The sequence below is a fragment of the Antechinus flavipes genome, chromosome 3, assembly GCF_016432865.1.
Source record: "Antechinus flavipes isolate AdamAnt ecotype Samford, QLD, Australia chromosome 3, AdamAnt_v2, whole genome shotgun sequence".
NCBI classification, from domain to species: Eukaryota; Metazoa; Chordata; class Mammalia; order Dasyuromorphia; family Dasyuridae; genus Antechinus; species Antechinus flavipes.
Genome location: NC_067400.1, coordinates 575,055,892 through 575,074,267, shown reverse-complemented (window position 1 = coordinate 575,074,267; position 18,376 = coordinate 575,055,892). Strand labels below are relative to the sequence as shown.

Here is an 18,376-nt window from a genome sequence, read left to right as displayed (position 1 = left end):
ATTGTTGAACATATTCAATAAGTTTGGAATGGAAGATCCTGGCTCCCCTAAGATTGGCCGTAAAAGGGAACAAGGCTACTTCCATATTTCCTTGGGCCCCTACACTCACTATAGGCTTTTTGGTGACACAGCTATTAAGGAGCAAAGCTGTTTAAACTCAGGTCCCATGACTTAGAGTTCAGTATTCTTTCTAGAACAATTTTGCTTGATATCCTAAGGCCTTCCCAACTCTGACATCCAGGGCCCTCCCAGCTCTGACATTCTGGGTTCTAAGGCCCCTCCCAGCTCTGACCTCCTGGGTTCTAAGGGCCCCCCCCCAGCTCTGACCTCCTGGGTTCTAAGGGCCCTCCCAGCTCTGACATTCTGGGTTCTAAGGCCCCTCCCAGCTCTGACCTCCTGGGTTCTAAGGGCCCTCCCAGCTCTGACCTCCTGGGTTCTAAGAGTCTCCCAGATGTCAGAACATCTTGTATTCTAAGGGCCCTTTCAGCTCTGACATCTTGTGTTCTAAGATATCTTCCTTCCAGCCTTGACATTTTGGTTTATAACCTTTCCTCCTAGTTCTGACATGTGTCCTCTTGGTGAGCTACTAGGAAACCTTCCATTTCAATGGGAGTCCCAGATCTGTTGTTCCTAAAACATACAGCGTTTTGAGTCAGTGCTGTTCCACTGCTGGGCCCACAACAGTTATTATATCATTACTTGTAATTAGCGTTTAGAGACAGCAGGGTTACCCTGACAAGGCCCTTTTGTATGGCAGCAGAAATAGCAGCAGAAAACCATGCTGCGGTGGTGTTTGGCAGACAGCACCCACCCGGCAAGTGTTCGCTTTGAAAATATGCTCAGCAGAAGCAAGATTTTGTTCCTTTTATTACAATTTTTTGTTGTCCCCACCCCCAGCCAAAGTTGGAAGGCAACACTGAGTCAATTAGGCAGCTGCTTGGGAGCATAAAGCGAGGAATGGCTAAAAGCCAGGGATGTCCGGGTGCCGTCTCTGCTGCTGTCTCCACAACTTTCTGGGTCTCTGGCCTGTTTATCTCTACTTCTTTATCCCCTTTTCCATCAGATTTCCCACTTTCCCCAACACTCCATTCTTCTCACCTGATTCTATGGGCCATCATCATGGACTAAGAGCTTAAAAGACACCTTAGGGCTCATCTAGTTTGACCTCTTTTTACAAGTAAAGAACAGAAACTGAAGTTTAGACAAGGGAAATCACTTGTTCAAGAGAGCCAGGCCAGCGTTTGAACCTGGTCTTTTCATTCTAAATCCAGTACTTTTTTTTTTTTTTTACAATTCTTTTTCTGAGGCTTAGGTCATAGGTCTTTAGCACTAGCACTAAAAGGATTTAGAGATAATCTAAAGGTTTGGGTAAGGAGGAGTAACTTGCTCAACATCATTGAGGGACATAGAATTGGGATTGGGCAACAGGTCTCTTGATTTTGAGCTTTATGCCCAGGAAATCCCTGATTTTATCAGCCCAGTTGCAAGGGGAACTCCAGGGCACAACTGGTTATGAAACCTCCATGGGTTTCTCTGAGGAGAAGTCCCAAGGATATTTTTCCAGCCATGGACAGGATAAGAGGAGGTGATGCTGATGGGAAGAATTTTCATTCAAGAAAAACCATTTCAAGAATGCTGGGCTTCTAAGTCCACTGTTCATAGAAAGGCCTGTCTAATAGGAACACCATGCCTTGCTTCCCAGTGAAGACAGACAGGACCAAGCCAGCAGGGTACTGCCCCTGGGGATGGGGCACAGGGGTGACTAGCAGATTCCTTTCCCTCCTCTGGCTGAAGTGCTCATCTTTTATTATCAACACTGTGTAATGGGCTGAGGCTTGAGTTGATGCACTGAGGTCCCAAGCACATGAGGCTAAATAGTAATTGGACCATACTCTATTAATATATAAGCTTGGAGAAAGAATGGCCCCCGCCCACTCTTTGTGCAAGTCCTGAAGTGTTGTATAGGAAATGACGATTTTGGTGGGTGGAGGCAGGAGAGTGGAAAAGGAAGGGGAAGGAGAGACTTTTGGGATTGCCTTGCCACGGTTTGCTCAGCTCACAACACTGCCCTATCTGTCTGCTTTTATGTAGACTCCAAATGGCAAAGGTGATACCACAGAACAGGTTTCTTAAACTTTTTCCTTTTGTGATCCCTTTTGACCTGGGTATGTAGGTTTACAAATCAAACATTTACTAATGATAAATCATAAAGAAAATTATTTTAAAATAATCTTTTGGTATACATATAATTTTTCCATTTATTAAAGACAAAGGCAAATTTGTATGCTAATGAGGTAGATGTACTTGTTACTTTTACACAAAGAATTAAATCTTGGCAGAATATTTGATACCTTTTACTGTTGCCAAATTTTTCATGACCTCCACATTCAGTTATATGACTCTATATGGAGTCTTGACCCACAGTTTAAGAAGCTTTTCCAGAGAGGGTCAGAGCTGAAGGATTTCTAGAACAGAAAATGTCAGACTCTAGCAATGAAGTATTCATTATGGAGATATAAATGAGAAAAGCAATCAAGAGAGTCTTTACCCTCATGGAGCTTACATTTAAAAAATAATTTTAATTTAAATTAAAAAAAAATTAATATTTTTTCCCAATTACATGTAAAAACAATTTTAACCTTCTTTTTTTTTTTTTTTTTTTTTTTTTTTACAATTTTCAGTTTTAAATTCTCTCCTTCCCTCCTTTTTCTTTTCCATCATTGAGAAGGCAAGAAATTTGATAAAGGTTATACATGTATACTTATACAAAACATATTTCTATTTTAGCCATGTTGTGAAAGAAAATATGAAAAAAAAAATCTCAAGAAAAGTAAAGAAAGTATTAAAAAAAAAACTCTGTATGCTTTGATCTGCATTGATTCCACCAGTTCTTTCTTTAGAGATGAATAGCATTTTTTATCATAGGTCCTTCAGAATAATCTTGAATCGTTGTATTGATCAGAAAAGTAAGTCATTCACAATCATAATACAATATTCATGTTATTGTGTAGAATGTTCTCCTGGTTCTGCTCATTTCACTTTGCATCAATTCACATAAGTCTTCCCATACTCATCATTTCTTATAGTACAATGGTCTCCATCACAGGCATATACTTATTCAGTAATTCCCTTTCTTGTACATATAGGTCCTTTTTTTTGTTCTTTTTCAATCTCTTTGGGATATGGAGCTGATATTGATATTGTTAAGTCCTTAGGGCATAATTCCATATTGCTTTCCAGAATGGTTGCATAAGTTCACAACTACCAGTAGTATAGTGTCCCGATTTTCCCACATCCCTTCCAATATTTGTCATTTTCTTCTTTCGTCATATTAACCAATCCGTTAGTTATTATATGGTACTTAGAATTGTTTCAATTTGCCATTCTCTAATTAATAGTAATTTGGAGCATTTTTTCATGTGACTGTAGCTTTGATTTCTTTACCTGAAAACCTGTTCATAAAAAAGGCTTACATTCTAATAGAAGAAGATAATATATAAAAGGGAGCTTAAAAGGAAAGGTAGAGTTACACATTTGTAGTATAGCTGAAGATATCAAGTACTGCTGTGGAGGCCTGAAATTGAGCAAGATAAGGCTGAAGCTGGCCTATCAAAGCCATTTTGGTATTTTTATTAAATGGACTAATTAATAGCGGTTCAGGGGAAAAGTCCAGTTTTCTAATAGGGAGGCAGTGGATGGAGATGTTGGATGGAGTGGAAATGGCATGATTGGAATAGAATTTTATTTTATGGACTACCTTAGAAGATAAAAAGTCAGAACTGAGAGGGACCTTAGAACACAGAATTTCAGAGCTGGGAGGTCCTTAGAACACAGGATGTCAGAGCTGAGAGGGACCTTGGAACACAATTTCAGAGCTGGGAGGACCCATAGGACACAGGATATCAGAATTGGGAGGGCCCTTAGAACCCAGGAGAGCAGAGGTGAGAGGGCCCTTAGAACATGGGATGACAGAGCTGGGAGGGCCCTTAGAACACGGGATGTCAGAGTTGGGAGGGCCCTATATGTCAGAGCCAAGATGGGATCCTTAGGGATAAACAAGTTTTCCCAGGTCACACAAACTAGGCAATGACAAGGCCAGTACTAGAACCCTCACAAGGAGACAAGAGAAGTTGATTGCCCTGAGTTTTTAAAATAGTATGATAATTTTTTTCCTGTGCCTTTGATTTTTTATTTAAAAGAAGATTAAAATAATGGTGAGGATGACCTGCTTCCACTCATTTGGTTAGAGATTTAATTCCCAGAGAATTCTTATATCCATTAGCTTGTTTTGATCCTCCCAACCATCTTGTGAAGAAGCTAGGACTTCAATTATCCCCATTGGATAGATGAGGAAATTGTGGTCTGGAAATTAATGACCAATCAAAGATGAGCCAGGTACCCTGGTTATAGCTTCCTTAAGTCCTTTCTTCCCCTCATCCCTCCTCTTTTCATCCCCAGAGACTAGCATTTCTGTTCCCTCCTCTGATTTCAGTGCCCTAGAACTTCAGCTGAAATCTGTTCCCTAGTTCTTCCCTGGGGACAGAAGTATCACAGATCAGAGATCTGGAGCTAGAAGGGATCTTGAGGGTCATCAATCTTTCATTTAACACAGGAAAAATTTGAGGTCCAAGGTTGTTGGAACTTACCCAAGCAAGGCCCTTATAAGTGGAATTGTGACCTGGGTACTTTGATTTTTCAGAATGACTGTCTGATTCTCTCCTGTTTTTTCAATTTGCTTTTTAAAAAAGTTTATTGATTTTTTGTCTTTATAATAGTTATTTCAGTCTCCCCCCAAAATTGAAGCTTCCGAGGCTTCAAGATAACACAATGAACCAGTAATATCTGACATATTGAGCATATTTGAGAGCACCTGTAATGCATGGTCTTAGGAAGTATCCTCCTCTCTGATGTGAGGGAGTCCAAGAGTGCAGTGGCATTAATCTTGACTGGGGCTTAGGAAGCCAGATATGCTTAGGTCAGTATGGAGGGAAGAGCTGGCCAGAGAGTCAGGATACTGAGGGAGTAACTCAGCCTTGCCAAAAATTGATAGGACTCTGGACCAGTTCTTCACTTCTTGGCAACCTAGTTTCCAGATTTATAAAACTGGGGCAGAATAGGACTAGTGTATGATCTTTTAAGGCTTTTTCCTGCTCTGTATACCAAGGGCCATAGAACTTTCTTCTTGGAGTCTTGAATTCTCTTCCCTTTTCTAAGGCTCAGTAGGCTGTTTCCCCTTCCTCTTTCTTAATTTCCCCTCTTTCCTCTATTTTCTCTGTGTCCAGAAGAGGTTATTAGCAGCCAATAATAGGCATCTTATGATCTGCTCTATAAATGTAAACATCCTTCTCTTCTCTACCTAAGCAGACTTGGAGATGGTCATTGTTTATTCTAATCAACCAATGGACAAACTGTTATGAAGTGTTTACTGTATGTAAGATACTGGGCAAGTGTTGGGTATACATAAAAAAGGGCAAAGGCAGCTTAATGCCATTGTAGTCTCCACAATGCAAATAGCATTGCTTCCCCCCTTCCTCCCCTACAAGTTCAGGAACAGCTGGGCCTCTAATCTCTCTGTGTCCCAGATTCTGGAAGGATTCCTTTGGATTCAGAATCTGTCAGGTCATATTCAATCTTTCTCTGCCCCCTTTCATCCTCATCAAGTAAAACATGAAATGAGTAAGGAAACAAAGGTTGGAGCTTCCAAGCATATTGATTTCTTAAACAGTGCATTGGGACCAGACCTCTTCAGTGTAGGGCTGGACCCCGAATGCAGGAAGAGACAGATTTTATGCATTAAAGCAATTAATCAAATAAGAGCAATTAATTAAGAGGATACAATTAACCAGTATTCAAGAGTAAGTAATCTGATTTCTGACTGAAGGAAAGATAAGGGACTTTCCAAGTTGGGAGGGTGGGAATGAACAGGTGCAATTTCCTGAAATCAGAAAGAGTTGTCTCTCCCCCCCCCCCAAATGTCTGTGTTCCATCAAAGGAACATGGAAACAATAATTAATTGACCACTTAAGATAAGACATATGGGTTGCTTGAAAAGTAGCATTGTGAGAAACTCTTTGTATCAAAATTGGAATCTGACTGAGTCTCTGGGCAACATAACCTAGATCCTTAGTTAAGGGTCTCTAAACAATAGGTGGGCTGGGTTCAAAAACAGTGCATAAAGTTTTTTTTCACAATTTCTGCAATTTAATAAAATCTTAACAGGAAAGAAATTGAACCAAAGCTACAATTGAATAGAAAGGTAACTGAGCTAGCTTCGAAATTGAGTCACAAGATAGAGTCATTGTGGTTCACCCAATTCCCAGTTAGCCACTTGTTGTTCTAATTCTCTCAATTAGAGGTGTCCCACATACTTCTTTTATGTTATCATGCCATATAGGTCTCTATAAACCTTCTCTTCTGCAGGAATCTCTCCTATTCTTTACCCCTATGGAGCAGAAAAATTAGGACTGGCTTTTAATTTTTTTTCTTCACATACTGAGAAATATCTTAAGTTACAGACTTTAAGGTCAGAAGGAAAGATTTCAAGGCTCAGATACCAATTCCTTCATAAAGCTCTTTCTGATCTAGCTACTCCAACTCCATCCCAAATTTTCTTCTGGAATATTGCCAGGGATATGGAATCCTTCTGTCCAGCTTATATTATTCTCCCTAGTATCCCAGTTATTTCGGTTCTCATCTTCCCAATGGAAAGAGCCGTAGATGAGGAGTCAGAGTTTGAATCCTCGTTCAATTCTTCCTGTGTAACAATGGTAAATCACCTTCTGGGCTTCATTTTTCTCATCTGTGAAATTGAAGAAAAAATGTCTTCTGGGGGTCTCTCTTAGCTTTCAGTGCTAGGAGCTTAAATTAGAGGGGTTTGTGAATTGGGTTTGTGTAGAACTTACCACTGTGTTTTTTCCCTGCCCCAACATAGGGTTTGGAAGGCAGAAGTCATGAAATACTTAGTCACTGTCCATGGTATTGAATTGAAGGGGGGCAATATATCAGTGGGAAGGCTAGAGGAGGCTCAGCTGGCAGGTGTAGAAACCATGAGAGGTCAAGTTCTGGTGTTAGAGAAACTACAGATGGGAGCTGAACCACCATTCTCCCAGAGCCCTAGAGGGCAGATTAGGGTCCCGGACTCCAGGTTCTCAGGGGAGCTTCTGTGGGCTATGACATCTGGTTCTGAGTGCCACTTATGGGGACTGAAGACAGCTGTACAGGGTATGGGTTATCCTTTAGCCTGCAGCCATGGGGTAACACTTTGGGGGCTGCATTAGGCATTTCTCATACCTCCTCCCTCTCCACTTGATGGATTGCCTTAGAATTGATTACTGGGGCATTGTTCTTCCATCCATTTTATTATATTTACTTATTTTTGCTTATTTTATTTTATTTTATCAATTATATGTAAAACCAATTTTTAATATTCATTTATTTAAATTTTGAGTTCCAAATTTTCTTTTCCTTCCTTCTCCCCTCCTTGAGAAGACAAGTGATTTACTATGATTATACATATGCAAATATTGCACATGTAAAAATATTAGCACATGCAAAATATTTCCATATTAGCCACATTGCAAAAGAAAACAAATCCTAGAAAAATAATGAAAGTTAAAAAATTAGTATCCTTTGATCTGCATTCAAATTCCATCATTTCTTCCTTTGGAGGTGCATAACATTTTTCATTGGAATTGTCTTGGATCATTGTATTGCTGAGAATAGCTAACCCTAAATTTATAGTTGATTATTGTACAATGTTTCTGTGTAGTATTCTCTCATTTCACTTTGTATCAGCTCACATAAGTTTTCCTGGGTTTTTCTGACATCATCATTTCTTTTTTATTATTGTTTTATTTTTTTCTGGTTATACATATATATTCATTTTTTATACACATTTATATACGTTGGGACAGAAATGTCAGAAAAAAAGGGGAAAAAACCACCAGAGGAAAAAAAAAGAAAAAGAAAAAAGTGAACATAGTAAGTGTTGATTTAGATTCAGTCTCCATAATTCTCCCTCAGGATGTAGATGGCATTTTCTATCCAAAGTTTATTGGGATTATCTTGGATCACTGAACCACTGAGAAGAACCAAGTTTTTCATAATTGATCATGATATAATCTTGCTGTTACTGCATACAATGTATTCCTAGTTCTGCTTGTTTTACTCAGCATCAGTTCATGTAAATCTTTCCAGGTCTTTCTAAAATCATCATTTTTTATGGAACAATAACATTCCATTACTTTCATAAACTTTTATATTCAGCCATTCCCAAATTGATTGATATCTATTCATTTTTTAATTCTTTGCCACCATAAAAAGAGCTTCTACAAAGATTTTTGAATATATGAATCTTTTCCCCTCCTTTATGGAAGTCATCATTTCTTACAGTACAATAATCTTCCATCACAATTATATATCACAACTTATTCAGCTATTCCCCAATTGTTAGGCATCCTCTCAATTTCCAATTCTTTGCTACCACAAAAAAGCTGCTATAAATATTTTGTATTTACAAGTTCCTTTCCGTTTCCTTTATTCTTTTTGGGATACTGATCTAGTAGTAATATTTCTGGGTCAAAGGGGATTTCTGAATCCCTGTGCCCTACAGGTACTCAGAATGACTGGATTAGTTCACCATGCCTTAGTATCCCACTTTTTCTACATCTCCTTCAACATTTGTCATTTTTTTTTTCTGTCATATGAGCCAGTCTGATAGATGTGAGGTATTACCTCAATGAACCTAGAGTTAGGAAAGCTCATCTTTCTGAGTTTAAATTTGGCTTCAGACATTTATTAGTTGTGTGACCGTAGGCAAGTTATTTAACCCTGTTTGCCTCAGTTTTCTCATCTATAAAATGAGCTGGAGAAGGAAGAGGTAAAACACTCTAATATTTCTACCAAGAAAACCCCACATAAAGTCACAAAGAATCGGATCTGACTGGACCATTTCAACAACAAAAACAAAAACTTCAAAGTAGTTTCAATTTGCATTTCTTTAACCAACAGTGATTTAAAGCATTTCCCCTCATGTAATTATAGATAACTTTGATTTCTTCTTCTGAAAACTGTCTATTCATTTTCTTTAACCATTTGTCAATTACAGTATGCCTAATATTCTTATAGATTTGATTCAGATTTTTAGATATTTGAGAAATCAAGCTTTTATCAGAGAAACTTGCTGTAAAATTTCCTCTTCAATTTCTTATTTTTCTTCTAGTCTTGGCTGCATTGGTTTTATTTGTGCAAACCCCTTTTAATTTAATATAATCAAAATTATCCATTTTACATTCCATAATGGTCTCTAGTTCTTGTTTGGTCTTAAATTCTTCCCTTTTCTATGAATCTGCCAGGCAAAATATTCCACTCTCCTCTAATTTGCTTATATTATATTCTCTTGTAGTAGGCCTTGAAAACATTCTCCTTCACAGGAATAACACAGACTTTCCAAAAGTCTTAGTATAATTTTAAGCTTATTTTGTGATGACCAGAATAAGCTTCTTGATGTCAGGAATTGTATCTTTTTCTTCTTTCCTTCCTCCCCTCCACCAATTTGACAAATAGAGCTTGTCTTTCTAATTTTGCATTTAACTACTCTTTCTATATATTTGCATTGTTCCCTTTATATTTATGCTATATGTATTTTTACATATATATTTGTTCTTTGTACTTGTGTCCCTAGCATAATATCTGTTTAGTTGTAGTAGCTGGTGTTTAATAAATATTTCTTGATTGATTGACACACCTACTGTGTACAATAATGGGCAACGAAAACAATTGCTAGATAAGGAAATTCCCTGGAAGATTTTCTCATTAGAAGGTGGCTCATGAGCTGAGTCTCAAGAGAAGTGAGGGAGTCTGAGAAGTGGGGGTTTCCCAGGCAGTAGGGAAGGGAGGTGCAAAAACAGAGATTTGGGGGACAGAGAGTTGATTTTGGGGAACTACAAATAGTCTAATTTTGCTGGGATTTGGAGTGTGTATAAAAACAATGTGCACTCAGACTGGAAAGGTAGGTTGAAGGCAGATGGTAAAATACCAAACAGAATTTCTATTTTATCCTGGAGGCAGGAGGGAGTCATTGACATTTGTTTAGCAGAGAAGTGACATGGTGTAGGTCCCATGATACCAGACACAGACTACTGTACATACAACTAGGAAATTACTAGTCCTTTCAATGTTGAGAAGAAAAGTTCTGGGTCAAAATGTCCAGCACCAAGATACCTAGAAAAATTTATATTCATACCATTTTGAACCTCTTTCCTTATCCAGAAACAAGCAAACAAAAAAAAAAACCCACCACATAAAATCCTCCCTAGTTATTAAATCCCCTGTAAGGGAGTCTCTAAGACCTTTGTAGGACAGAGTTCTCGGCTGGGAATTAGAAGATAGGTTTTGGGGTGTTTCTTATTAGCAAGTCACTAACCCCTCGCTGGGACTTGATTTCTTCATATATAAAGTAAGGGGGATGGACCAAGTGATTTTGAAGTTACTTTCCAACTCAATGACTGATCTTGTGCTCAGAGAGTTGGAAGGAACCATGGAAATCATAGTCCAAAACTGTCCTCTCCATCCTCCTTTATTTTTATTTACTATCTATGCCAATGCTTAATGCTGGGAATAGAAGGACACAGAGCACTGGAGAAAGAGAAAAAGAGAGAGGCAGAACGAAAGAAAGATGAGGAAAAGGAAGAGAGAGAGAGAGAGAGAGAGAAAGAGAAATAGGCAGAGAGAGAAGAGAGAGAGAGAGAGACATACACAGAGACTGAAAGAAAGGAGACAGACACAAAGAGGAGAGAGACAGAGAAAGAGATATAAAGAGATGGAGAGACAGAGACATAGAGAAGAGGGAAAGAGAAAGGGAGAGAGAGGGAGAGGGAGAAAATGAGAATGATTCTCTGGTTTTATATTGTTATTGTCCAGGTGAGTGAATTCCCTCAGTGAGTGCAGGTAAATATGTTACCTGCAAATTCTAGTCTTGCAGAGCTGTCTAGAACTCTGAAGATTATTTGACTTGCCAGAATCACAGAGGTAGTATCTGTCAGTCAGGATTTGAGCTCAGGTCTTCCCGGTTTTATTGGTCAACTTTCCAATCACTGTACTAGCTTGGTTGGGGGAAGGGTTTGAAGAGATGAGGCATCAGGAAGATCTTTATTTAGAAAGTGGTACAGGTAAGTGTTGAAATGGATAGAGTGCTAGTCCTGGATTCAGGAGAATATAAGTTCAAATCTGGCCACAGATATTTATTAGCTATGTGTTCTTGAGCAAGTCATGATGAGATGGAAAAGAAAATGGCAAACCACTTCTGTATCTTTGCCAAGAAAACCACAAATGGGGTCAAGAAGAATCAAACACGATTTAAAAAAGACAACAGCAATTTGAATTGTCTTGAAGGAAACCAAGAATTCTGAGGGTTTGCGACAAAAAAGAGAGTACATTCTAGGAAAGAAGTAGGTTAGCCTGTGCAAAAGGAAGGGGGAAAGGAGATAGAATGTGAATTATGGTAAGCAGCAATTAGGCCTACGACAGCTATAATTTCACAGTGAGAGAGGAATAATGTGTGAGACTTCTAGTAAGCTAGTTAGTTGTTAGGTTGGTAATAAGGTACTCTGCTAAGAATCAGATAGGCTTTAAGTAGGAATCTGAGATGCTTGTTGGGCATGCCAATTGTTAAAGTTTCACGAGCACTTGCTCAGTTGTATCCAACTCTTTCTGACCCTATTTGGATTTTTTTTTTCCTGATAAAGGCATTGAAATGGTTTGCCATTTTTCTTCTCCAGCTCACTTTACAGATGAGGAAACTGAGGCAAACAGGATGAAGTGACTTGCCCAGGGTCATAGAGTTAGTATCAGAGCCTTTCTGACTCCAGGCCAGGCTTTCCATTCATTTCACCTCTATGCCTGGAAAATCAATAATCCTTATAAGTGATTGATTATACAGGGGCTCAATTTGTTTGGTGGATTATCAAGAAAATGATGGAGAGAATGTTAATGCAGATTACCGTGAAAGTTATGTAGTGAGCACATATATATGTATATGTGCATATATATGTGTATGTATATGTGTATATATGCACATATTTATTTATATATGTATTTGTGTATGTATATGTGTATCTATACATATATATTTATTTATATGTGTATTTGTGTACTTATATATATAGACACACACATACACACACACATATACATACATGCACACTTTTTTTTTCCCTTCCAGAGACTTGTCAGCACAAGGCAATCAGGACAGGGCAGGGGGGGGGCGGGGAAGAGAGAGTAATGTGTCCCTTTGGGAGGGGATGGGGACAGTGCTAGAAAGTCAGAGTTGGCAGGATGATTAAAGATGTGTTTCAAACTCGAATGACCGAAGAGGAAACTGAGGTCCGGGGAGATTTCAGAACCCTAGTGAATCAGATGCCAGATGCCCCGGCGGGTCTGGCCCAGCGCCAGCCGGAGCGAGTGCCAGGTGCTAGATGCAGGTGCCAGGCTCCCTTCCATGTTCCGCCAATGGGCAAAAGTGCCGCACTCCAGAGGAGGGCTCAGGGGTGGGGCTACCGCGTTTGGCATCCCTGCTTCCAGCTGGCTCCCCTTCTGTTTCTCTGCCTCTTGCCTGCCGCCCTCTCCTGAGGCTAGAACATCCTCCCGCCCCCTTCCCCTGGCGGGAGGGCCTGGATCCCAGTGGGCTCGCCTCCCACGTGGGTGCGGCGCGAGCGCTAGAACCCGGCCCGGGTTTAGAGCTGGGGTTCGGCCCGCGCGTGCGCACGCTTTACCAGCTCCTTTCCTCCCTCTCCCCTTTTCTTCTCTCCCCTCCCGCCCCTTCTTCCTCCTTACTGGTCTCAGGAAGGGGGGGCGGGAGGGCGCAGCCGGGGCTTGGCCTCAGCCAATGGGCTGGGGGCCCGCGGGCCCGGCCCCCTCCTTCCTTCGAACGCGGTCCAATCGGAGTTTACTACAATGTTGTGGGGCGCGGAGGTGGGGGGGAACTGAGGAGGAGTTGGGGGAGGGGGAGGGAGAAGGGGAGGCGTGCGGGCGCGCGTGAGGGCCGCGAGGGCCGGGGCCGTGGCGCCGCCGGGGACCGTCGGCAGGGGGAGGCGCGCGCGCCAGGCCGCCCGCTCCTTCCTTCCTCCCTGCCTTTGCTCGCTCGCTGCTTCTGGCGGTCGGTTGGTCAGTCAGTCAGTCAGGCGGGCAGCCCGCGAGGCGGCGGCGCCTCCTGCCATTGTTCCTCGGGCGGCGGCGGGAGCGGGAGCGGCGCGAGCATCCCGAGCCGTGCACCGTGAGGTGAGGTGAGGTGAGGTAAGATGAGGTGAGGCGAGGCGAACCGGGGCCAGGCCGGGCTGGGCCGGGGCCGGGGCCGGGCCGGGCCGGGCGGGCGCGGAGCTGTCCCCGAGGGGCCGGTCCTGGCGCCGCCACCAGCGCAGCCTTTGTCTGCGGCAGCGCCCCGGAATCCCGAGGCCCCGCTGCAGGAAGGGTTTCCTCTTGGACAACAGGGAACCTGGTGATTTGCACCGCTGGGGAAACTGAGGCCCAAGAGGCGAGGGACTTGCCCAAGGTCACCCCATAGGTTCAAAGCCGGGTCCTCTGGCGGCGGGTCTGGGGCTGGAGCTCGAGCCCCCGTTTTCCCCTGGGGGTTTCTGGAGGCTTGCGGATGTTGGGGTGCAACCCGGGATGGGGAGGAATGCAGGGGCAAGGAAGATTTCCAAAAAGTTTTTTCCTTTTTCCTTGTCTCTTTCCCCTGGTGTGCGGATCCTGCAGGGCCCAGGCAGGGACTGACTCCGGAGCTGGCATCCCCCCTTTCCTAGATGGCTAGATGATGTTGTTAACCCTAATTAACAATGTAGCTCTTGTTATGACAGTAGCAAGGGTCAGCACTCACCTTACACACTGTATCTCACAACTACTCTTGAGGTGGGCACTCTTATTATCCTTTTTTGACAGATGAGAACACTGAGGCTGAGAAATTCAGTGATTTGTCCAGATTGACTTGGCCACTAAGGGCCAGGGGCAGGATTAGAACTCAGATTTTGGGGTGTCCAAGTCCAGTACTGTCTCAGCAGATACAATGCTTGGGAACTGGAAGGGACACTTCCATGATCATGTAGTGCAACCACCTCCTATTGCTGGAGACAGACTACCTGCCCAGGGTCACCTGGGCCATTCCATTTGGACCTAGATCCTGACTAGGAAGTCCTGCACTTTTCCTTTCCCACTGCCTACACTGTCTCTGTAAATCTTTACAGAGTGTTTTCTTCATCTCAATCCTGTTCAATTATTATGAATAATTCCCATTTTACAGAAGAGGAAGATGAGACTCAGGAGAGATGACACGATTAGTTTTCCAGCTGTAACTCTGCAAAGGTTATCACTCCATAATTGATTATAACATGCTTTTTGTTCTTGTGTGTATATTTTCATTTGTGTAGGGGGGAGTAGAGCAGATTGTAAACTTTGTAATGCCATAGGCATTCCATTTGAGAGATATTAGTTTATATAGTGCTTCAGAGTTTACAAAGCACCTTCCTCTTGGCAGATTTGTTCAAGGAAACTGAGATACTTAGAGGTCATATGATTCATTCATAGTGACACAGTTCAGATTCAAACAGGGGCTTATTTCATTATTGGGTTAACTTCTAACATAGTGCATAGTACTTTATATGCTATTTCCTAATTGGTTTGAGGCATTTGAGAAAAACATGATTATAACAGTTTTTCAATTTGAGAGATTAAATATTTTTATTCTTTGTTTTTAGGGTTCTCTGGAATCAGAGGGTTTTTATTTTTGTTATTATGACTATATAGACACATTTTATATATATTATGTACATATCCTGTAGAATTTACTAAAGATTGTATTGTTACCTTACTTATGCAGATATTGGATACTAGGCTTATTCTCAGTATTTCATCATCAAACTATTATTCCTGGTGAGGTTTTATCCAAACACGTTTATTCTTCCTAGGAACAGGCATTCTCTTGAGAGAGAAAGTGATCTCACGTGGAACAAATTGCTGATGGATTGGTTTCTAGCCACATGATAGTGACTGTCATGCTGTTGTTTTCTTGACTGAACTCGGTCATAATTGAATAGTCTTTAGAGACTCTTTGGCATGTGTTGAAGATTTTTTCAAAGATCCTAAGCTTAAAATTTTTTTTTATTAGTAATTTGAGTGATTTCACAGCTGTTATTTTGTTCTTTCTGCTTTTAGGGAAAACTGAAATAAATGGTTATGCTCTGAGTATTATTATAGTGGGTTTTATGGCTCATCATGAGGATATATGGCAATTCTTTTTATTTCTCCCTCTTTTCATTGCCTGTCTGAATTTGAACTGAAACCTTTGTTGGTTTAACCACTTACTTTGAGCCAACATTTTTCTTTTCTTTCTTTCTTTTTTTTTAATCCCATTTAATCCAAATTCTGCTCTTGCAATAAAAATCCCTACTGAAACATGAAGAAATGGCCCTCTTTCCATTCTGGATATTGGATATTGGCATTTTTAGAAAATAGTTTTCTCTGTGAAATCTAAGCCAATGATAATAGCTAACATTTACATAGCACTTAACTATGTACAATACATTATGCTAAGGGCTTTACAATTATTATCTCATTTGATCTTATTTTCATAGTGTTTGTTTTCCATTTCTGAAGTATAAGGTATCTTTTTTGTGTATGGCAGTTGGATTAAGTGACTTGCTCAGGGTCATACAACTAGTAAGTGGTAAGTGTCTAAGGTGGGACTTGAACTCAGGTCCTCATGACTCCAGGGCCAATGCACTATCCACTGGGTTATCAAGCTGCCCTATAAGGAAGCTTTTACTGTTATTCCTACTCAGAATTCTAGAAGTGACTTTTTTGTTTGGGGGGGGAGCTAAATTTAGTTCTTATTGAGGAGAAAATATTCCTTATAATGTTTTACTCAATCAACCCTGTTAACTAGCTAACCATGAGTGAAAAATCAAGAGTGTTTGTATTTCAGACATATTTGTGTTTGAGTTACATTTCCTTTAGTTAAAACAGTGATACAGTAAATTAATTCTTTAGCAAAGGTTGGCAATTTCTTGTAGTTCTTTCCAGTTCTCAATTTACATGTTTCAAATTAAAAAAACTCTTTGGCCTCTCAGTGGTCTAGATCACAAGGAAAGGAAAAGAGATAAATTGGTACATGTTCTTATTTGAAATTAAATTTTATAATTAATATAGATTCTTTAGTCAGGAGGGATGCTAACATTTTCTTTGGAATCTAAAAACTATATGCAATTTCCATTCAGGTTTTTAAGTTTGTTCAAGATGTAATCCAGAAGTTTTAGAATTAGTCACATATGATGAATGAGTTAGGAGCTAATTTCTTCAGCTGTGTGACTGAAAACTAGAAATATGGAAATTGATTGTATTGTTAGTGTTATCATTATTAACAGGTAATATATTTACACAATATCTCTTTTCCAAGCGTCCTGAGACATATTTAATATAGAATTTTATTGATAGTCTTTTTAAGGAGGATAGCCAATAGAAAGTATTCTAGTAGTAGTCAAGAAGATTGAATATAGCAAATAACAGAAATTTAATTTCCTAGGTTCAATACAACAAACATTTATTAAGAGCCTGCTTTGTGCTATGTGCTGGTGTTATCTACAAAGACAAAAAAGTCTATGTCCTTGAGGGATTTATATTTTCTCTGTCCTGTGGTCTAGAGTCTTTATAGTATTTAAATAAAATTTAAATTTATACAAAATTTATACAAAATAATTGCCTAGTGGAGGAAGACAGTGGGAATCAGGAAGATGCTCTTGTGGGAGATAGCACTGAAGCTCAACCTTGAAGAGAATTAAGAAATTCCAAGGAATGGAGGAGAAACAAGAGACAACTGGTGTAGGGTTGGGAAGGAAATGAGGTTGGTAGCCTATACAAAGCACAGAGATGAGAAGGGGAATTCTGATATTAATACAATATAAGCTTTTAGTGAAACTCCCCTGAAATTTCTCAAGATCTTTTTTTCCCACAAGAAAGATCTTGATCTTCAGTTCAGCTCTGTTGCATATGGAAAGGACTCTCAGCCTATTAGTGTATAAGTTGGGAGCAGGAATTATTTCACTCATATTTGTAGCCCCATAGAACCTGACATCAACAACAAAGCACTTTATTGTTACTTGTTGATTGATTGGTTTGTTTACTGAAAGCTTAAAGGTAAAGGACTTGAAAAGAGACTGTGAGCCCAGGTGTATAGGTAATACATGTAAAAAGTTCCAAACAAGACTGCCATCTCCTTGGGACATTCATTCTTTTATAAAGCACCATGTCCTTTGTTGTTATTGTGTTTGTTTTGTTTTGTTTTTTTTTTTAATGGGCATGAGTCTGGGTCCTCTTGTAATGAAGAAGTCAAATTTCAGGTTTATGCCTTAAATGTGTGAATAATGCAAAGTTGAGCTGTCTGAAATGTTAGGTCAAATAGAATAAAGTGAAATTAGGTAAATATAAAAGGTAAACTTGACATTTCTGAAGCTGATTTTTAAAAACTCACCTACAGTATGTGAGAGGTGTAACCACATAGAATTGTCCAAAAAATGTTAATGCTATTTTAATAGGTTGCAAGGAGGGAAACAAGGATTGGAGAACTAAGGAAAGAATTGGAAGGCTGTTCCACCGCAGAGGGATTGGACTTGTTCTGCTTGGTACAGAGGATTAAAGTAGGAGGAACAAGTGCAAGGTGTAGTTACATTTTTGGCCTTGAACTCTTTCTTAAGGTTAGACTATTTAGAAGTGAAATGGACTATCTTAGGAGTGAATTAGATAATAAATGCTTGTTAATTAGTTATCATGTTTGGTAGAGAGGGCATTTTTGTGGGTGTCTGGGCTGTACTAGGTGTCCTCTGTGGTCCCATTTCACTCGGAGATTTTGTCAATTAGAAATGGCTCCTTGCCTTTAGAAGTTGCCATTTCCCAGGAGTGACGAGATATATAAGTAACTATACTATAAAGTATATTTCTTTAACATTTATATTGTTTTATCATCTCTTCTAGATTGTAAATTCTTTGAGGACAGGGACTTTCTTAACTGTATATCTATTTCCCTTGGCACTTAGTAAGTGCTTACTAAATATTACATGAATCCAAAGCAAAACACTTCATTTTCTTGTATTTCATTTCTCCAGCTTATAGAGGAAATGGGATTTTGTCTTTTAACTGGGAACATATTGTAAAACATGCAATGACTAACTTACTTCCATAGAGTTAAATCCATATTCATAATAGTTTATTATGAAAATCAGCAATTGTAAAATTTTACGAAATGGTCTTACATGATTTTTCATGTTTTTTGGTCCAGTGTGGGTACTCCTCTAATTATTGCAGATCAAAATTCACCTAGGCTTTCTCATCCTTCTAG

The 18,376-nt window shown here is 39.9% G+C and overlaps 1 protein-coding gene across 19 annotated transcripts in view; it reads left to right on the top strand.

Annotated features, from left to right (window-relative positions):
* Positions 1–18,376, top strand: part of EPB41 (erythrocyte membrane protein band 4.1) — a 210,157-nt gene that overhangs the window by 20,196 nt on the left and 171,585 nt on the right. For 3 of the 19 annotated variants that reach the window (XM_051988007.1, XM_051988011.1, XM_051988005.1), the window contains exon 1: positions 13,152–13,290. The exons of 3 other annotated variants lie outside the window; for them this stretch is intronic. The gene's annotated coding sequence lies outside the window, so the exon portion shown is untranslated. Of the gene's footprint in view, positions 1–13,148; positions 13,291–18,376 lie in introns of those variants that run through there. 13 more of the 19 variants (XM_051988009.1, XM_051988008.1, XM_051988012.1 and 10 more) reach the window with 11 other exon arrangements.